This window comes from Cervus elaphus, chromosome 13 (assembly GCF_910594005.1).
Source record: "Cervus elaphus chromosome 13, mCerEla1.1, whole genome shotgun sequence".
NCBI lineage: Eukaryota > Metazoa > Chordata > Mammalia > Artiodactyla > Cervidae > Cervus > Cervus elaphus.
In genome coordinates this window covers 39,369,659-39,378,863 of record NC_057827.1, presented here as the reverse complement: position 1 = coordinate 39,378,863, position 9,205 = coordinate 39,369,659, and the positions used below count along the sequence as shown (strand labels likewise).

The following is a 9,205-nucleotide window of genomic DNA, read 5'->3' as shown; positions in this document are numbered from 1 at the left end:
TGGGAGTCTGGTGCTGCGAGAGCAGAAAACACAAAGGAGCCCGTGCTTTAATGTGGGTGCCCTAAGGGACCTGACAAGTGAAAAGAGATAGGTTAAACTTAATCCCATCTTCTCTACCCCAAAAGCAATAGGAAACCATTTTACCATGTTATAGATTCTACTTAGTATTTTAGAAGAGGGGAAGATTAAAATCCAGCCAGCCAAAGTCCCAAGTTATTAAAAAGATTAATCTGTTGTTTATCACTACATCTTCTATGCAATTCACTTCCCTGTATGCTCATTAAAATAGTATAGCCACACAGACAAAGCGATTGTATAATAATGCTCAAGTGTTAATGGAGCTTGTGTACTGACTTCCAGAAGGGTTGGGGTAGGGGCAGCAATTTTTACATAACACTGGCTTATCACAACTTGCCAGATGACACTAAGGTAACCTTATGGCAGGGTTCAAATTCATAGTCATTTTAGTCATTTTCTAAACTAGAAGGGAAAAATCAGTCAGGGAAATTTTACTTGCCAAATCCCAGACGGAGGCAAAGCAAATAGATCCTTCCCATGTTTAAAGCATTCATGGAACAGGAAGACAGTTCCTATCATGCTATTCCAAGCTACCATTTTAAAGCAAGCAAAAAGATGTACTTCTTAATATACCTTATTCTAAGTAGCCATTTAATGGGAGAAATAACCTTTGTACTAACGAGATTTTGAAAATGAATGTAAAGGCAGACGCTGAGTTTTCTCCAATAATCTTATTGTTCTGGCACAAGATGAGTAACCATTTGAGTACCAAATGACCCCCTCAGGGATAAACAGTTTCCACGGGTGTGAGTGAATGTTCCGGTGTGTGTATCAGCAGAATAGGGGATAAAGTTAAGGGAGAAGTTGGAGAGAGTTCAGTGTTTCATTTTATCCCAGAGATCAGAGACTAGGAAAGGAAGAGAAGGAAGGGCATTCAGCGAGGGAGAAGGACTTCAAGAGCCAATGTTAATGACATCAGAGGCAAATGCTCTTCTCTTCAGGTCAGTGCAAACTATCACCAGGGGAGCCTATTGAGTCCTCTCTAAGAAGTTGGCCAGCTTGCACTGTAATGTTGTGCCCCAGGCTAGTAGAGTCTTTTGCCACTGCTTTGACGTGACCTCAGGTTATCAGGAGCCCATCAGCCAATTCCAAGTCTGTGGTCTGGAGGTTGGAATGGGACATCACCATCTAAAAAGTGGGTCTTTGCTTGAATTTCTAAAGAATGCCTAACAGATAACCAAAATTATCTATCCTAACAGTCTTGGTAGAAAAGATTTCTCCTCCCAACGTTGAAAACTCTTCAGATCACATGAATGCATAATTACACCAATGTTCATTTATGTAACTGTTTAAAGAGACCTGTCTGAAGAAGACTTGTTCAATGTCATTAAGCCACTTATAACCTCCATGCACTAAATATACTGGTATAATTCCACTGGCAATGGATGTGCACTTATATTTCCATCTTCCCTAGAATTCTTTATTCAAAAATTTATCAAAAAAAAACAACTCATCATATCAGACAATAAGAAACTGAAAATCTGTACCTAAGATATACCTTTACTGTTCCAAACAAATGTAGAATAGCATTTGATAATGTAATTAAAAAAAATGGTCTGTTTGTCTGTTTCATATTTTGCATGTTAAGAGTAGCATTAAATAGAATAATCAACAACTTTCTCCAACATCTCTTGGCAAGTGATTGCACCAGCAGGTGGAAAATTTGGTAGACATTTTTCCTTCCTAATTCCTTCAGCAGGAACATTTAGAAGAGTGTAATGATTGGCTTTAAGGAATCTCGTGCTTATGAAAAACTAACCTGATTCTGCCTTATGCATTCACATTTCATCTCCAGCCAGACTCTTCGCATACCCTGGAAGCTCCTGGAGACTTTTGACTACCTAGTACTGCCCTCATGTGGGCCAAGGGTGTCACTATTACAGGGAACTACCTGCTTTCCGTTCTTGACATTTGCAGAGGGAAGTCAAAATCATGATTTTTAATAGTGTTTAGCGTATACATTGATCTAAAATTTCAGTTGAAATAGAACTGCTTTCTAGTTTCTAACTTAGTCAGAAAAAAATTACTTGGTATGCCTGGAAATAAAGAACAGGGGAGAAGGATAGGAAAATCTAGGCCAATGTTCTCTCTCACCTGGGATTCTTGTTTTCTCCACCCAGAAGGTCAAATCTCAGCTGAATCAGTATGCAGATCACATACACAGCAACCACAGTTCCAGACTAGGGAATGTGCTAATTGGCTCACCCGCTCGAAGAACCAGGGTACCAGGCGTCTGACACACCACCTCTGAGGGAAGCAGGGCTTAATGCAGGACAAAATGTTCTTGCCACTCTGCACTGCTGCCTATCCTTGCTTCTAGCGAGCAGCCTGGCCATATGCAGTGGTGACTGGAACACTTTCGTAATTATTTCCCTCTTTGTAGACTAATCTGTACACTTGAGATGTTAGAATGCAGTCTAATTCAGAAGAAATGAAAATTAAAACCAGTACCCCTTCAAGCCTGCTTTCCTCACACATTTCTCCTGTAGTGTTCCAAATAGTTCTCTAAATGGTGTGATGCATTCAAAAGGCAGGCCACACACTTAACATCAGTGGTGTTAACACTCTTTAGATCTGTTCTTGCATTGGGAATATGGTTAAAATTATAGTCCCCTTCCAGACTGCACAGTATAAGAAACAGTCCTGTTGGTTGCTGCATATAATTCCCTCCACTATTTGTCTCGTGATTCCAACTCACAAACTGTTCAGTTGTTTTCTGAGATTGTATCCGGAAGAGAGGGAGTGTTTTTGAGAAGGAGCATAGAATTTCATGAGAGAATGCTTGCTCAGTTCTCAGAAACCATAATATCCTCGGAGCTCTCTGAATTGGGAGCTGTCTTCCTGAATCATGTGGCATCCGTGGAGCTGATGCAATAGGAATAGGAAGATACCACAGCCACAGTTGTTGATTAACTCTGATAACTTACCCTGCCTAATGACGTGGAGGTCTTTCATGCTTCCACTGCCTAATGGAGCTCATTAGATGTACACTTATTAAATATTCAGATAATTGTGGTAGTCATAATAGTGGTAATGATAGCCCAATGATGACATGATGAAGAAGAAAGCATCCTTGAACTGGAAAGTTTTCGTTTTGCCAAAGAAAGTCAAAAGAGCTTAGAGGACTTCCGAGAGCTATGTGCAGAACACACAAAGATTATTTAGTTGTTTCTTTGCTTTATAATTTTTTTTTTAAATCTAAGAGTAATCATCTTGAAGATTTCCTGGGATTACCTGGCTATGCAAAAATGCAACCAGTTCCCAGACAACATAGATAACTTTCTCTTGATTTGGGTTTGTATTTTAACCTGAAACTAGCAATATAAAACTCTGTCTCAGCATTGTAATTTACGTTCTGCTTCAATTCTTTATTTATGATAGTTAGATTTTAGGTCAAATACCCTTGTGAAGCCAAAAACCTTACAATAAAGAGAGACTTCAACCTCAACTAAATAAGAATTTTTTTTTTCCTAAACAAGTCTGTTGCTGAAAATTTTTTTTTACTAATATTTTTCAACTCTTATGTTTGTCAGAGTCTCCAAGTTTGGGGCAGGATGAGATGTGAAAATGTCAGAAAATTCAAGAAAACTTCTATTTTGTAAGACTCAAAAGGATTTGATAAGAATATGAATTGTCAGTTTTGCTCATCACTCAGTTCTAAAAATCTATACTCAAAACCTTTCATGTCTGTCTTATCCCTCACTAGCATCAAACATAATAAAATCAAAATAAACTTCTGACAAAAATGAGGTTTCAAAATTTTACCATGGGTTTCTTTTCTGTTTGATTCTTTTTGATCAGCACCAGATACACTAGAAACAAACAAGTTCCTTCTGAATCCCATTTTGTCTCAGCAGTACTCCTAGCAGGAAAAAAATAAAAAGCAAAGACAAATATGGAAATGATGCTAAGATATTTCTTCTGTCATCTCTTTTAACAAGTTCATAAAAGCAATACCCGTGTTGGCTTTATGAATTTTCCAAATTGAAAATACGATAGATAATACAATAAGGCTCAGCTTTTGAATTTGTGGTGATCTTTCTCTTGCATTTGGAAATTTTATATCCCTGACAGTTCAGTAGCACTATTTTCTCTTTTCTCTTAAGTCTAATGTAAGTCTAATGGGTTCACTTAAGCTTGTAATGAACAGCTTAGGAGTTTTTACTCTTGGGTTTCAATCCTAGTAGGTGACAATAGCTTGTTTGCATTTGCCTTATATATTGGCTGCTGCATGGTAGTGAAAAGCAATCTTTTGCTGTCTATACAATTATTATGACGCTTCTTCAACACGATGTGCTCACTGACACTAGATTACCTTTTGCAGCCCTAGGCTTGCAACCTGGTGGTATTTGAATGTATTCACTCCAAAGAAACTGTTGGTCTTATGACAGCTTTGCAGTGTGGAATGAGCTGAAAGCAGGCTCAACTGACCCAGTTATAACAACATCCCTGAATCTGAAGATTCTTCTGGCTTCTGATGGTTGCTTTTCTTATATTTGGAAAAGTCCACAACATGGCTAAAAAAAGAGAGAAACATCTTTGACTAAGTCTGCACTAGAGGAACTTGTCAGAGATCTTTTACTATTTTCTTTTTTGTCCTGAGCAAGAGAGTCAAGGATAACAAACCATTAGGAACGTATTTGTGACAGTTGACTATTAACAATTGACTATTCCAGCTAATGTTGATGGAAGAGCAACAATGGTACTTCTAAAATTTCTGTTTTGTAGCAGATTGTAGGTGGCAGTCTGATCAAAAGAGGTAGCAGAGAAATTATGTGATCCTACTGTTTTAATAGTAAGACTGTATGTCTATGAGGGGATAACACCGGTTGGCCTAAAGGAGATTATAGACAGTTGCAAAAGTCTCCCACTCTTACCCTTTGTCACTTCTAAAATCCACTGCTAGTTTGGTGACCATTTTGGAAGTTTACTCTTTGATCATTTTTCTATTTCATGATATGTAACATTTAGAGAAAAAAAATATAGGTTCTAGAAGGACTGTTCATTTGAAAGAGAAATAGCCTAAGCAAGTGTGGATCAAAGTAACCTACCTGATGAAAACAAACCAAAGTATTTATTTGTACTAGTGGCTTTTGCTCCAGTTCCCTCCATGAGATCTAAATTAGTTCTATTAAGTCTAATTCCCAAAGAAGCTTTCATTTTCTGGGTCCATCTGCCAAAATGGATTGCCATTTGTGATGGACCCAGAAAGTAGTAAGCATGTTGAGCAAATTTGCTATAGATATGTCATCTGCTGCTGATATAGGAGAAGGCATATTGCATAAGATTTCTTTGAAAGGAAGAACAAACTAAAAACTAGCTATTGAATTTCTAGCTACATGAATTTCTTGTCAGTGTTGAGGTGCCATGAGGGTGAACATTCTTCCTTACAAAGCCACCCAACAGATAGAAGAGGGAAAAAGAATTCCACCGTTCAGAAAAAGAAGTCAAGAGCTGACTCTTGTGCTTTCCCTATGTTTCCTCCAGAGCCCTGTGGTGAATATTCTGTGCTGGTAAATTGTTCCTAATCAACTGAATCAAAAAGAAAGCAAAAATAAGAACAACTCCTTGCTGTATATTTACTATAAGCTCAGTTCTCCTCCAAGATAGAGGACACCAAGATGAATCTTAGAAATGACCTTTTTAGACATTTCCTCCCACCTATTACCCAGTTTTCCCACTTGCTCTTTTTTAAAAGTGCTTTTAAAAATACTTTCCCTGCAAATGTATGCAGCATAATAATCTGCTAATAATAGTATAATCAGCATAATCTTTAATATTCACTCTAGTTCAACCTTTACCAAGTTCTAACCATGCTAGAAAATAGATATTGAATGAGTAGAACAGCCCATTTCAGTCACTTACTTAGAACCACCACCGTGAGTGTGTGATAATACTTTGAAAGCGTGTGCTTTGATCAAGGTCAGAGTTGGGTTTAAAGTCATGACACAGGAACAGACAATGGTAACTTTAGTGATGGGGAGAGAGGAGATGGAGTGGCTAAACTTCATTAATGGTAGATCACTAGGAGAAGACCCCCAAACCCCTGCCCCTGAGGTCTGTAAAGGACACGGAGTTCAGAAGCACTTCCGGAGGACTGTGTTTAGTACAATGATGTACTTAGCCCACTACTTAAACCATTCCAGATGTGTTCTTAAGCTGCCCCTCTTTGTCACTAGCTTGAGTCATACTTTATTCCTTACAATCTAAGAATCCTAATGAGAGGCACTCAAAATATTTTCACATCTGTGAATCACTCAGACTTTTAACCAACCCTCTTCTTTCGAAGAATGATTGGAGGAGATGGAAAAACAAGAAGAAAGTTAGGGAAGATTCTACTATTCTTCTGGGATAGATATGCCCAAATCCATAATTGTAGGCTTTCATCTGCTTATCAGTTGCATGTCATAATGAGCATCAATTTTCTGTGTGTCTGAGGTAAATTGTATAAACTAGGAAGTTTTGAAAAAAACAGGAAGCATAATGAACCTAGGATTAAAACTGAAAGTGATTGGTGCTTCTGAATCATTAATGTCTGTAAGAATATTTGGGGTGAGTGCTCATAATGTAAGTTCTGATTTCTTAGGTGTAAGATGGGCCTGAGACTGCATTCTTAGAGTCTTCCACGTGATGCCATTATGATTGATCATCTGTCAATAACATTTTGAGTAGCAAGGATATAAAAATGAAGGTGCAGCTCCACAACCAGTCTCATTAATTCTTTGTAGGCTGGTGAATAAAAATGACCATTAAAACCAGATCAGGTCACCATTTCTGATCTGTGTGGCTTTGAGCAACTCGTTTAACCCATTTAGCTTCCTCATTTGTAAAATGATGATGATATTTCTCTTGCTCTTCTCCATAAAAATAAAAAATGGTAGATGATGCTGGTGCTGCAGGAGGGCTTGAGGCTCTGGGAGCCCTGGAATGGGAAGCCACAATAGCTTCTGTGGAGGCTTCTGTGATGGCATCTGGGACCTAGGTTTCAGCTGGAGAGTTTATGGAGGCAAGGACAAAGAGTGGCTCCCTGTTACCAAGCTGTTCTACCTGGTTAAGGACAGGAAATTGCGTCTTTGGAGATCTGTCTCTTTTCTTTGCTCATCAAGGAATCATTGACTTTTTCCTGGGGGCATCTCTCAAGGACAGAGTTTTGAAGATTGTTTTTCAGTGGCTTAGTTGTGTCCAACTCCTTATGACCCCATGGACTGCAGCACTCCAGGCTTCCCTGTCCTTCACCATCTCCTGGAGTTTGCTCAAACTCATGTCCATTGAGTCGGTGATGCCATTCAGTCATCTCATCCTCTGTTGTCCCCTTCTCCTCCTGCCCTCAATCTTTCCCAGCATTTGAAGACTGTGACTGTGCAGAAGCAGACCTGTGCTGGCTAGCGAACCAGGTTAAAGGCATTTGTCCCCCCCGGGGATTACAACAGACATATTGCATTAGGTGTCAAGTCCTCTAAGGAGGTAGCCATTGCCATCTGTGGGGCCATCATCCTGGCCAGCTCTCCATTGACCCTGTTGGATGAGGCTCCTGTGGTAACAAGATCAGCAAACCCCATACCGTCCCCTGCAAGGTGACTGCCCGCTGTGGCTGTGTGCTGGTACCTCTCATCCCTGCCCCAGGGGTACTGGCATCATCTCAGGCCCTGTGCCCAAGAAGCTACTGCTGATGGCCGGAATTGACAACTGCTACACTTCTCATGAGGGCTGCACCACCAGCCTGGAAACTTCATTGAAGCCTCTTTTGATGCCATTTCCAAGATCTATAGGCAGTTCACCCCTGACCTTGTTATCAAGTGTTCACCAAGTCTCCATATCAGGAGTTCACTGGCGAACTTTCAGACTTTTCATGCAGATAGCCCAGGCTCTAGCTGGTAGCCACTACCTAGTTTTATGAGAAAAATAAAGTGAATGAAGCCAGAAAAAAAAAATTATCTTGCAGGATGATTCTGAAAATTAAATGATGTAACATGTAAATTTGATAATAGCTTTTAAGTAAATGACATTTTTTAATCAAAAAGTATTTTGAACATTATGCAATTTCCAATAGTTTCAGAGGGAAAGAAATGCATGTTTTCTGACCTAAAGAGTTTGTAAACCAATAAGAGTAAAATCAAAATGTCTATAAATTGCTAAAATAGAATATACGTCGAATAATAAATGTCATGAGAGAGGTAGAAACAAAATGCTCTGGAGTTGATAGAAGGAAAGGTTAACGGAGGGATGGAAGAATGAGAAAGATGGAGAAATAAGGGACATCTTCAACAAGGAGTTTGCATTTGAACTAAACCTTAAAAGATAAGTAAAAGTTCAGCAGGCAGAGAAGATGAAGAGTGTCATTTAAAGCAGAAGTAACAGCTGTAGACACCATGATATTGTGAAAAACAGTGGCCTTTTAATGACATTTCCAGAATTCCAGTGTGTCTAGAATTAGGTCAGATTGGGAGAAGAGGAGGAAGATGAAGCTGGCGGCACCCAGAAGGGAAAGATCTCATATGCTGTGCTGAGTTCCTGGGACGGACAACACCTCCCTCCTATTACAGATCTCATCACGCATTATCATAATTATGTATTAGCTCAAACATGACTCTGTACCTCAGCTGCAAATGTCTGACCCATAACAAGAACTCAGTGAATTGTTGTTGGCAGAATAAATGTCTAAGTGTTACAGGGAGAGAGTTTCTTGCAGTAGGATTAAAGGCCTTAAATACTATTGCATAGCTAGATCCCATAGTTGCCTATTCTGCTTGTCCTGCGGTGACCCCAGCCTACAGATTTGCTCCAGCATAAATATACTCCTGAGACACCCAGCATTTTTTATTTGGAATGATTGTTACGTTATGTAACAAAACAACCATCCCATTATACGACCCATTGCATGCCTTCCATTTGGCCTCCCTGTGATGATTCAATCTCTGAGTGGCGCTTAAGATGGTAAAGGTTGAGAGACGCTATTATACTCTAAGCAGATTGAGATCATCAGATGAAAACTATGGTGTGTCAGCATTGCATCCACCATGGCTTGTAACACAAAGTTCAGTAATATAGCTTGCAGCTACTAGTTGATTAGAACAGCTTTCTAGGCTAGGACGTCTTAAACACGCAGAAGCGTGGGGTTGCTTCTTTC

The 9,205-nt window shown here is 39.4% G+C and overlaps 1 pseudogene; it reads left to right on the top strand.

The window, feature by feature from the left end:
• The first annotated feature begins 6,952 nt into the window (after positions 1–6,952).
• LOC122706415 lies at positions 6,953–7,937 on the top strand (annotated as a pseudogene).
• Positions 7,938–9,205: the final 1,268 nt, after the last annotated feature.